Raw genomic sequence first — 12,627 nt, forward strand, 5'->3', positions numbered from 1 at the left:
TGTATTATTTTAGACTGCATTAATAGAAATGATGGTGAACAGAAAAGTGGAGTTTATGATGCTGGTGTATTGCTCTACACAGGCTATGTCTGGAGTTTTGTTTTGGGTCACCACATTATTGCAAGGGCCGTGGCAACTTTAACCATCTTCAGAGGAATCAGCTAGCATGGCAAGGAACCTTAAGATTATGCAATGCAAAGATATTGAATAAATTGGAAGTATCCTGAAGAAGAGAATCTTTTGGATTAAGCTGTGTGTAGGGGGATATATCTTTAATAGTGATAGCTATACATTTGAAGGTTTTGATTTGGTTATTAGCCATTTGAGGCTGAAGAAATGAAACAAACATTTGTTAAAAGTCTATTTTATGCGAAACACTCTAGGAATTGCTTTACAAATATTTTCTCATTTGTTTCTCACAACAGCACTATTGTGTTTACAGTTAAAGAAACTGAAGCGAACAGACATCAAATGACTTGCCCAGGGTCACATAGCTAGTATATATCTGGGTTTGATTTTTGAACTTTGGTTTTCCTAATTCCATACTTAATTCTTTACCCCCATACTACCTAGTTACTTCAGAGGCAAAACTCATAGCTGACTGTCCTGTCTTTATGGAACCTATTTCTTTCTCACTTCTGCCTCATAGGAATACTTTTAACTTTTAAAAAAATTGGAGCAGTTTCTAGCAGACTTAGATCAAAGGTCAATACTTAAATAAGTTTGTTCTTGATCTTTTGGTTACTAGTTAAATTATTTTTTATTTATTTTATTGTTTTGTATTTATATATTTGTATGTGTGATGTTTCCCATTAATAGAATGTAAACTATTTTAGGATGGGGATTGTTTTATTTTTTTCTCTGCTCAGAATCTAGTACAACCAGTTGATATTTAGGTGCTTAACAAATTCTTGTTATATGAATAAGAACAAGTGGAAATTAGGTTTCTAATAATTAGATCTGTCCAAAAGCAAATGAACTACCTTGAGAAATGGTAAATTTCCTCTTTTGAAATCTTCAAGCAGAAACTATAATTAATTATAAAGCAGAGGAGATTTCACCTCAGATTTAAGTTGGATTAGATTCCCCTGGGTATATCTTTAACTCTGAGATTTCATGAGTCACATTTTATTTTGTATAGAAAAAAAATGTTAAATCAAAAGTTTCTTACAGAATTCCTATTAACACCCAGCATTGTATGGAATTTTGGGAACTGATTGTCAAAATATTGAAATGACTCAGTTGCATCCACTTTAAAAGGTGTATACTGTATAAAAGCTAAGAAGGAAAACCAAAGAGTAACCAAGGGACTTCTCTGTCTTGTTGATTCAAAGTCTATTGAAAATTTTTTTTACATTGAAATAGTCAAATAATTTTTGTTCTTTTTATTGATACAGTTCTTTCAATATTTAATTAGCCCTTCATTTTCAGAATAAATCCATCTTCCTCATAGTGTATGATAATTGTGTGATATATTATAATCACCTTGATATTATTTAGAATTTTTGCATCAATATTCATTAGAGAAATTGTCTATAGTTTTCTTTGTTTTTGCTGGCTCAAGTTTAGATATTAAAACTGTGTCTTAGAAGGTATTTGACTCCTTCACATATATTTTTCAAACAGTTTATATAGTATTGAAATTAATTGTTACTTAAATGTTTGTTAGACTTCCCTTTTTAATTCATATGATCCTAGGTTTGTTTGATTCCCCCCCCCCCCCCCAGGAGCTCATTTATGTCTTGTTCAGTTCTTTTTCTAAAGTTATTCAATTATTCTATTTCCTCTTCTTTTAATCTGAGCAATTTATATTTTTGGTAAATATTTATTTCATTTTGATTGTCAGATTTGAGGGCACATATTTGGGCAACATAGCTCCTAATAATTGCTTTAAATGAATTGTTATTGGCTGTAAATTTACCCTTTTCATTTTTGATATTGTCAGTTTGATTTTATTTCTAAATAATTTAGCCAGTTTTGATCTTTTTGCCCTCCTAAATTTACTTATTATTTCAGTTGACATTTTATTTTTAGTTTTGTTAAATTTCTGCTTTGGTTTTCAGGATTTGTATTTTGGTGTTTAAATGGATCTTTTTTTTTTTTTTTTTTTTTTAGGTTTTTGCAAGGCAAATGGGGTTAAGTGGCTTGCCCAAGGCCACACAGCTAGGTCATTATTAAATGTCTGAGGTCAGATTTGAACTCAGGTACTCCTGACTCCAGGGCCGGTGCTCTATCCACTGTACCACCTAGCCGCCCCAATTGTATTATTTTTTTCTAATTTTTCAGTTCAATGTTGAATTTGTTGATTTTTTTTTCCTTTATTTTATTATGCATTAGAGAGATAAATTTTCCCCTTTGTACTGCTTGGTTTGTATCTCACACATTTTAAATGTTGCTTTATTGTTGTTATTATCTGTAATGAAATTATTGTTTCTTTCTTTGATTCTTTGATCCTCTCATTCTTTGGGATTAGATTATTTAGTTTCCAATTAATTTTTAATCTATTCTTCAATGAACCTTTATTGAATGTAATTTTTATTGAATTATGATATATTCAATATTTCTAATTTTCTGCATATTATTATATATTGTCAGTTTTTGTGAACATTCCATAGTTGAGAAATGGGCATATTCCTTTCTATTCCCATTTGGTTTTCTCTTGAGCTGCATCATATATAATTTTTCTAAAATTCTTTTTACCTCTTTGACTTCTTGTTTATTTTATAATTAGATTTATCAGAGCCTGAAAAAGGTGAATCTTCCTCACTCTAGACCTTAAGTACATAGTTACTTAATAAGTATTGATTGTCTTATAATTTTGCTCATTATACTCTATCTTGTTATAATACTTAGGATTCTCTAAAGATTTTTTTGATTAATTTTAAACAGCTCAGTAATATTCCATTACACATTTATATACTGCATTTTATTATTTAGCCATTCCTCAGTTGTCTAAGAATCAGCTTAAAATACCTTCCTTATATTTTTTCTTTTGTTTTATTTTTCAACATTTTTTTGGTAAGATTTTGAGTTTGAAAATTTTTTCCCTTTAGCCTTTCTTTTCTCTCCTTTCCCTCCACTTGACAGTGAGAAATCTGATATAGGTTATATATTAAACATATATTTATTTTAAACATATTTTCATATTGTTCATGCTCTGAAAGAAGAATCAGAACAAAAGGGAAAAAACCAAAGCATAAAACAAATTTTAACAATGGAAAATAGTATGCTTTGGTCTGCAGACTCCATAGTTTCTCTGTTTGTGGATATATTCTTTTAAAATTGTCTTTGATCACTGTACTGCTAATGAGAGTTTAAATCTATCATAATTGTTTCTCACTTAATGTTGCTATTAATGTGTACACTATTCTCCTGGTTCTGCTCTTTTTACTCGGTATCAGTTCTTTTCTGAATTTTGTCTTCCTGTCAGTGATTTTTAAAAATATTTTATTTATTTGTTTTTCCAGCTGCATTCAATAGTGGTTTTTACCAATCAGTTTTTACAAGGTTTTGAGCTTTACAATTTTCTCCCTTCCTTCCCTCTCCACTCTCTCTGACAGAAAACAATCTTATATAAACTGTATAAACATACTATATATAGATCGATATTGAACATGTTATGAGAGAAGCATCAGATCCAAACGAAGGAAAGAAAACATTACAGAGAGAGAGAGAGAGAGAGAGAGAGAGAGAGAGAGAGAGATAGATAATACATGGCATTTTTTTTTTTTATTTTTTGCAAGGCAGTGGGGTTAAGTGCCGGCCGGCGTACCGGCCACGTAGGCAGGTAATTATTAAATGTCTGAAACTGGATTTGAACTCAGGTACTCCTGACACCAGGGCCAGTGAGCCACCTAGCCACCCCATAACTTTAAAAAATTGAAGAAAATAAGCTTTGGTTTTTCATTCAAACTCCACAGTCTCTTCTCAGGATATGGATAGTATTTTTCTATCACAAGTCTTTTTAAAATTCTTTGATTATTGTGCTGCTGAAATGAACAATTCAGTCATGATTTGTCATCACCCCATGTTTGTGTTATTAAGTATAATATTCTTCTGGTTCTGCTTATTTCACTCAGACATCAATTCATGCAAATCTTTCCAGGCTTTTCTGAAATCACTTCCCTCATGATTTCCTATAGAACAATAGTGTTCCATCACATATATATTCCACAATTTGTTCAGCTATCCTCCAAATGAAGGGCATTCCCTTAGTTTCCAATTCTTTGCCACTACATAAAGAACTGTTATGAATAGTTTTGTATATGTGGGGTTTTTATCCTTTTTCATGATCTCTTCAGGATATAGACCTAGGAGTGGTATTGCTGGATCAAAGGGTATTCACCTTTTTATTGCCCTTTGGACATTATTCCAAATTTTTCTTGGTTGTATCAGTTGACAACTCCACCAACAATGCATTAGTGTCCCAGTATTCCCACATCCCTCCAATATTAATCATTTTCCTTTCTAGTCATATCGACCAATCTGAGAGATGTAAGGGGGTACCTCAGAGCTGCTTTAATTTGCATTAATCTATTCAATAATCAATAAAATGATTTAGAGCAAATTTTCATATGACTATAGATAGTTTTGATTTCTTTATCAAGAGAATTGCCTTTCCATATCTTTTGACCATTTATCAATTGGGAAATGACTTGATTTTTTATAAATTTGACTTTATATATTTTAAATATTTTAGAAGTGAGTCTTTTGTTAGAAGCACTAGTTGTTTCCCAAACGTTCTTCATTCCTTTTAATCTTGGTTGCAGTGATTTTGTTTGAGCAAAACCTTTTTAATTTAATCAAAATTATTCAGTTTGGTTTTTTTAATGTTTTCTTTCTCTTCTTTAGTCATAAACTTCTCCCCTTTCCATAGATCTAACAGTTATATTATTTCTTTTTCTCCTAATTGACTTAGAATATTACCTTTTATGTCTATGTCTTGCTTCTATTTTTACTTTATCTTGATAAAGGGTGTTGGATATTGGTCTGTGCCTAGTTTCTGCCATATTATCTTCTAGTTTTCCCAGCAGTTTTTAATCAAAGACTGAGTTTTTATCCCAGAAGTTGGCATCTTTGGGTTTATCAAACAGTAGATTATTATAGTCATTAATTGCTGTCTCTTCTGCACCTAATATATTCCACTGATCCATCTTTACCAAGCACTTTTGATCTGCCTAAGATTTCTTTTCTTTTCTTCTTTTTTTTTTAAAGACAGTACAATTGCTTTATTCCGGATTTTAGGAGCATGTGACAGAAGGGTCACAGTTTTCTTTTGAGGCCCAATTAGAGGTTCTCAATTGGCTGGTGGGGCCAATAAGGATAATTCTTGTCCAGTTTAGTTTGAGGGAAGGCTTCATTCAAATCTTCAACAGTCATCTGTTCAAAAGGAATTATATTCTTGATCTTTTCCATCTCTTTCTGAAGGTCTGCAATCCTAGCATTTGAATCTTTCACAAAATCAGCACCGATTTTTTTCATTTTCTTGTTCTTCTGCATCCACTAGGGCAGTGAATTTATCTTCTGGTATAGGAATTTTCAGGTCATTGTACTTCTTCTCAAACTCATCCATAAGGCCAGGCTTGGCCACATTTTCCTTATAGTAAGCCCATTTGATCATTTGTGGCTTCTCAGGCAAGGTAGCCAATCTGGTAGTAAGATATTCATTATGGGATTTCAAGGCATTGGCAATGGCTTTCTGGTTTTTAGGTATGACCTCCCCAAATTCTACCCAATCAACAGCTTTCAAAGCTAGCTTTCGTCCAGCCATCTTGGAACTCCCAGGCTCTGCTTGGTTGAGTTTCGCTGACCCCCATCCCTGGTTCCTGCCTGATGGGTGGAATCCCTGAGACCTGGGGAAGTGCACGGCCTCCTCTGAGCCCCACAGGCATGCAGCACAGACCCCTGTGCAGCGTGAGGGGTGCAGGCCGCAATGTTAAAGGGAAGGCCGAGGAGAGAGGCTGCACGCACCAAAGAGAGTGGTGCAAGAAGGAAAGCAGGAGACGGCTCGACCCTGACTCACCTTCACCCACCCCTGCCTAAGATTTCTTACAGAAAAATAATGCTCCATTGCATTCATATACCACAATTAGGTTATCCATTCCATAATTGATAGGCATTCCCTCAACTTTCATTTCTCAATTTGCTTGCCTCCACAAAAAGAACAGCTACAAATATTCTTGTGCATATGGATCTCCCCCCCCCCTTTTTCTGATCTCTTTGGATTTAGATGTAGTAGTAGTAGTAGTAGTAGTAGTAGTAGTAGTAGTAGTAGTAGTAGTAGTAGTAGTAGTAGTATTGTTGGAGGTATAGCTAAGTGGATAGATCCTTGGAGTTAGGAGTATGGAAGTTCTAATCCAGCCTCAGACACTTGACACTTACTATTTGTGTGACTTTGGGCAAGTTACTTACCCTTGATTTCCTTGAACCCAGGATCACCTCCAGTCATCCTGATTCATATATGATGCCCCTGGAGGACAGTGACTTAGCACATCATCCCCTCACTGAAATCTAATCCATGTGCTTGTCTTCAAGAATGAAGGACAAGCATGAGTATTGTTGGATCAAAGTGTATACACAGTTTTATTGCCCTTTGGGTTCCAAATTACTTTCCAGAATGGTTGGATCAGTTCACAATTCTGCCAACAGTGCCTTTTTTTTTTTTGTCATTTTGGCCAGTCTGACAGGTGTGATTTGTTTAATTTGCATTTCTCTAATCAGTAATGATTTAGAGCAGTTTTTCATATGACTCTAGATAGCTTTAATTTCTTTATCTGAAAATTGCCTGTTCATAATTTTTTTTCCATTCATCAATTGGGGAATGGCTGGTATTCTTATAAATTTCACTCTATATATTTTAGAAATGAGTTCTTTATCAGAAAGGTTAACTGTGAAAATCGTTTCTCAGCTTTCTGCATTCCTTGTAATCATTGTTGGGTTGGTTTTATTTGTGCAAAACCTTTTTAAATTTAGTATAATCAAGCTTATCTATTTTGCATTTTGTAATATTCTCTATCTCTTGTTTGGTTATAATTATAGATCTGATAGATAAACTGTTCCTCTTCATAGATCTGGCAGATAAACTATTCCTTGTTCTCCTGTTGACTTAGGGCATCACTCTCTGTATCTGAAATCTGTACCCATTTTGATCTTATCTTGTTGTAGGGTGTGAGATACTGGTTTATGCCTGATTTTTAACCATACTATTTTCCATTTTTCCAAGCAGTTTTTGTCAAATAGTGACAGAGGGGAGTCTTTGGATTTATCATACTGTATAGTAATACAGTTACTGATTATTGTTTCTTTTGCACCTAATCTATTCTACTGATCTATCACTCTATTAGTCAGTACCAAATAGTTCAGATGACTGATTTTTTTATAATGTAATTTTAGATCTGGTAAAGCTAGACCATTTTCTTTTCCATTTTTTCATTAATTGACTTGTTATTTCACTTTCTGTTCCTCCATATGAATTTTGTTACTCCTTTTTCTAAATCTTTCAATAATTTCTGGTAGTTTGATTGATATGGCACTGAATATGTAATTTAGATAATTGTTATTTTTAGTATAATACCTTGACTTACCCATGAATAATTGACATTTTTCAGTTATTTAAATGTGGATTTTATTTGTGTGAAGAGTGTTTTATACTTGTTTTGATAAAGTTTCTGGATTTGTCTTGATAGGCAGATTTCTTGTTACTTTAATGAAATTTCTCTTGCTGCTGTGCTTTTTTGATAATAATAATATAGAAATGCTGATGATTTATATGGGTTTATTTTATATCCTGCAAATCTGTAAAGTTGTTAATTGTTTCAAGTATTTTTTTAATTTGATTTTCTAGAATTTTCTAAGTATATCATCATATCTGTAAAGAATGAGTTTTATTTTCTTATTGCCTATTCTAATTCCCTCAATTTCCTTTTCTTCTCTAATTGCTAAAGCTAATATTTCTAATATTATACTGATAATAGTGGTGATAATGGTCATCCTACTTTCATCCCTGATCTTATTGGTAATGCTTCTAGGTTATCCTCATTGCATATGGTTATCCCCATTATGTATAATACTTGCTGATGCTTTTAGACAGACACTGCTTATCTTTTTAAGGAAAGTTCCATTTATTTCTGTAGCTGCTAATGGTTTTTTTTTGTCAAAAAATTTTTCAGCATCTATTGGGATACTAATGATTTCTTTTAGTTTTGTTATTGATGGTTTATGCTGATGGTTTTCCTAATATTGAGGCAGTCCTGTATTCCTGGTATAAATCCTACCTGATCATAGTGTATTATCCTAATGATAACTTACTATTATCTCTTTGCTAATATTTTATTTTAAAATTTTGCATCTATTTTCATTAGAGAGATTGCTCTATAATTTTCTTTCTCTGTTTTGACTTTTTCTGGTATAGTTATCAGCACCATATTGGTGTCATAAAAGGAATTGCAGAACTCCCTTCACCTATTTTTTAAATAGTTTATATAGAACTGGAATTAATTGTTTTTTAATTGGTAGAATTCACTTGTAAATCATTTAGTCCTGGAACTTTCTTCTTAGGGAGTTCGTTGATGGCATGTTCAAATTTTTTTTTTTGAAATGAGGTTATTTAAATATTTTATATCCTCTTCTGATAATCTTCACAATTTATATTTTTGAAGATATTAATCTAGTTCTCTTATATTGTCAGATTTATTGTTATACACTTGGAAAAACTCCCAATTGTTACTTTATTCTCCTCCTCATTGTTGGTGAATTCAGTTTTCAGGTTTTTAATTTTTAGTTCCTGGCAATGTTTAATCAAATTAGACAAAGGTTTATCTAGTTCTTATTTTCAATTATATTAATCTTTTCTTTGATTTTTCAGAATTTCTAATTTGGTATTTAATTGGGGAGTTTTAATTTGTTCTTTTTCTGGCTTTTTTAGTTTCATGCCTAATTCATTGATCTATGTTGTCTTGTTATTGTCATGGTCTTTCACTAGGTTATTTAGTTTCCAATTAAGTTTTAGTCTGTTTTTCTTGTGGACCTTTATTGTTTGGACAGTATCATGTACGACTTGAAAAAAAGATGTATTTCTTTCCGTTTCCATTCATTTTTCTCCAGAGGTCTGTCATACCTAATTTTTCTAAAATTCTATTCACTTCCTTAACTTCCTTCTTATTTATTTTGTAGTTAAATTCATCAAATTCTGAGAGTTAGAGGTCCCCCCACTAGTATCGATTTGGTGTCCATGTCTTCCTTTAAGTTCTCTATGAATTTTGTTGCTATATGTGCAAATATATTTAGTATTGATATCACTTCACTGAAAATGTAGGTGTTTTCCTTATCTTCTTTTTTGTTGTTGTTTGTTTATTTTTTTAACTTTTATCTTTTTTTTAATTTTTGCAAGGCAATGGGGTTAAGTGACTTGCCCAAGGCCACACAGCTAGGTGATTATTAAGTGTCTGAGACTGGAATTGAACTCAGGCCCTCCTGACTCCAGGGCCTGTGCTCTATCCACTTCCCCACCTAGCAGCCCCTCTTCCTTATCTTAATGAGATTTGTTTTTGTTTTTGCTTTGTTTGAAAAAAAGGATTGCTACTCATCTGAAGCATAATATTTTGTTTCAACCTTTTATCTCTGTGTAGATTGTTCTGCTTCAAATTTCTTTCTTGTAAATGACATATTGTAAGATTCTGTTTTTAATTCATTCTGCTATCTAACTCTGTTTTATGGGAGAATTCATCCTATTCACATTCACAGTTATGATTACTAGTTCTGTATTACCCTCTATCCTATCTTCCCTATCCTTTTATCCTATCCTTCCTCACCAGTGCTTTTCTTTTGAGCAGTGCCTCTTTAAATCTCCCCCTCCCTTCTATCATCCTTCCTTTCTTCCCCTTCCTACTTTTATTCTCCTTTCTGCCCTGCCTTCTTTTTTTTAGAAAGATTTATTTATTTTGAATTTTATAATTTTTCTTTTTCTCCTAATCTTGCTTCCCTCTCCCCACCCCCCCACCAGAGGTAGTTTTGTTAGTCTTTACATTGTTTCCATGGTATACACTGATCTAAATTGAATGTGATGAGAGAGAAATATCCTTAAGGAAGAAACATAAAGTATGCGATATAGCAGAGTTACGTAATAAGCTAACTTTTTTTTTTTTAAGGTAATAGTCTTTGGTCTTTGTTCAAACTCCACGATTCTTTCTCAGGATACAGATGACATTTTCTGTTGCAGATAACCCCAAATTGTGCCTGATTTTTGCCCTATTGGTATGAACAAATCCTGATCATCACTCCCATATTGCTGTTAGGGTGTTCAATGTTCTGGTTCTGCTCATCTCACTCAGTATCAGTTCGTGCAAATCCTTCCAGGCTTTCCTGATTTCCCATCCCTCCTGGTTTCTAATAGAATAGTAGTGTTCCATGACATACATATACCATAGTTTATTAAGCTACTCCCCAATTGATGGACATTCACTTAATTTCCAGTTCTTTGCCACCACAAACAGAGCTGCTGTGAATATTTTTGTATTTTGCCTCCCTTTTCTAAGCCTATCTGAGTTGTTCCTGTTATTTACTTTTTGTATCAAATCCTATTATGGTAAGATTCAAGTAATTCTTAACCTCTACTCCCCTCCCCCTTCTTTTTCTCTACTCTAATTGGTCCTTTTCATCTTTTCATATAAAGTAATTTACCCTTTCTCATATCCTAGTGCACAATACCCCTTTTGAAGAAATTTTTTTTTACATTGTCTAATCAATTTATGCCCATATCTTCTAGGTATACTCTAATAGAGATGCATAAAGTAGATTCCTTCCATGTAGGAATATAATCAGTTTAATCAATTTAAAAGGTTAAACAAGTGAAAATTAAAAAGGATATTATTCAAATTTGATCTTCAAATTTTCTCTTCAGTTCTGGTCTTTTCATAAGGAAAATTTGAAAGACACCTTTTAGGTTTGAATGCCCATCCTTTCCCCCTGAAAAAGTCTGCTCAACTTTGCTAGACAGTTTATTCTTGGTTGTTATCCGACCTCTTTGCTCTCAGGAATATCAATTCCAGAACCTCTAGTTCCAGAATCAATTCCAGAACCTTTGACCCTCTAATGTTGATGTTGTAAAATTATGTGTAATCCTGACTGTGACTCTTGTAGTGTTTATTTGTATTGTTTCTTTCTGACTGCCTGTAGCATTTTCGCATTGACCTAATGATTCTGGAAGTATGTTATTATATGCCTTTGTGTTTTCATATTGAAATCCCTTTCAGGAGGTGATTGTTGGATTCTTTCAGTGACCTTTTTACCCTCTGGTTCTCATCAGGACATAATTCCTTGATGATTTCTTGAAAGATATTTTCTAGGCTCTTTTTTTGACCATGACTTAAAGTTTAGTAATTCTTAAATTACATTTCAGATCTATTTTCCACTTCAGTTTTTCCAATGATATATTATGCATTTTCTATTTTTCTTTTTTTTTTTTTATTTTTCTTGACTGAGTCTTGCTGTCTCAGAGTCATTACCTTCCACTTGCCCAGTTTTATTTTTCAAGTAATTATATTCTTCAGTTAACTTTTGCATCTCCATTTGGCCAATTCTATTTTTTTTTTTTGTTTTTAGGATTCAAACTTGGGATTTTATTAGTTTATATATGAAGAAATTGTTCATTGCTGATAGCTTTTAAAGCAGGAATTTTAACCTTAATTTTGTGTCCTAGGCCCATTGATATTATAGTGCTTTTTTTTTAATTAAAGATTTTATTTGAGTTTTTGAGTTTTACAGTTTTTCCTCCAATCTTATTCCCCCCCATCCCCCCCCCCACTGGAAAGCAGTCTGTCAGTCTTTACTTACCACGTTGCACATTCATCAAAATTGAGTGTGATGAGAGAGAGATCATATCCTTAAGGAAGAAACAAAAAGTCTTAGAGATAACAAGATATCTCCCCCCCCCCCCCTAAATTAAAGGGAATAGTCCTTGAACTCTGTTTAAACTCCACAGTTCTTTATCTGGATACAGATGGTATTCTCCATTGCAGACAGCCCCAAATTGTCCCTGATTGTTGAAGCAGTTGTCCATCAAGGTTGATCATCACCCCCCGTGTTACTGTTGGGATGTACAGTGTTTTTTTGGTTCTGCTCATCTTACTCAGCATCAGTTCATGCAAATCCCTTCAGGTTTCCCTGAAATCCCATCCCTCCTGGTTTCTAATAGAGCAGTAGTGTCTCATATATATATCACGGTTTGCTAAGCCATTCCCCAATTGAAGGACAGTTACTTGATTTCCAATTCTTTGCCACCACAAACAGGGCTGCTATGAATATTTTTGTACAAGTGATGTTTTTTACTCTTTTTATCATTTCTTCAGGGTATAGACCCAGTAGTATTGCTGGATGAAAGGGTATGCACATCTTTGGGTGGCCAATTCTATTTTTAAAGGTGTTGATTTCTATTTTCATTTTCCCATTTGTGTCTTTGAAGTTGTTTGCCTTTTCCATTTGTCCAATTCTGTTTTAAAGAATTATTTTCTTTTTTTCATTTTCCCAGTTGTACTTTTGAAGGAATTGTTTTCTTTTTTCATTTGCCCAATTCTGTTTTTTATAAAATTTGTTTTATTTAAGGCAGTAGGGTTAAGTGACTTGCCCAAGGTC

The 12,627-nt window shown here is 33.1% G+C and overlaps 1 protein-coding gene and 1 pseudogene across 5 annotated transcripts in view; one reads left to right on the forward strand and one right to left on the reverse strand.

Annotated features, from left to right (window-relative positions):
• Positions 1–12,627, forward strand: part of ATP9B (ATPase phospholipid transporting 9B (putative)) — a 487,939-nt gene that overhangs the window by 48,502 nt on the left and 426,810 nt on the right. The window lies entirely within an intron of this gene.
• On the reverse strand, positions 5,207–5,770 carry LOC141500676 (ATP synthase peripheral stalk subunit d, mitochondrial pseudogene; annotated as a pseudogene).

This window comes from Macrotis lagotis, chromosome X, assembly GCF_037893015.1.
Source record: "Macrotis lagotis isolate mMagLag1 chromosome X, bilby.v1.9.chrom.fasta, whole genome shotgun sequence".
NCBI classification, from domain to species: domain Eukaryota; kingdom Metazoa; phylum Chordata; class Mammalia; order Peramelemorphia; family Peramelidae; genus Macrotis; species Macrotis lagotis.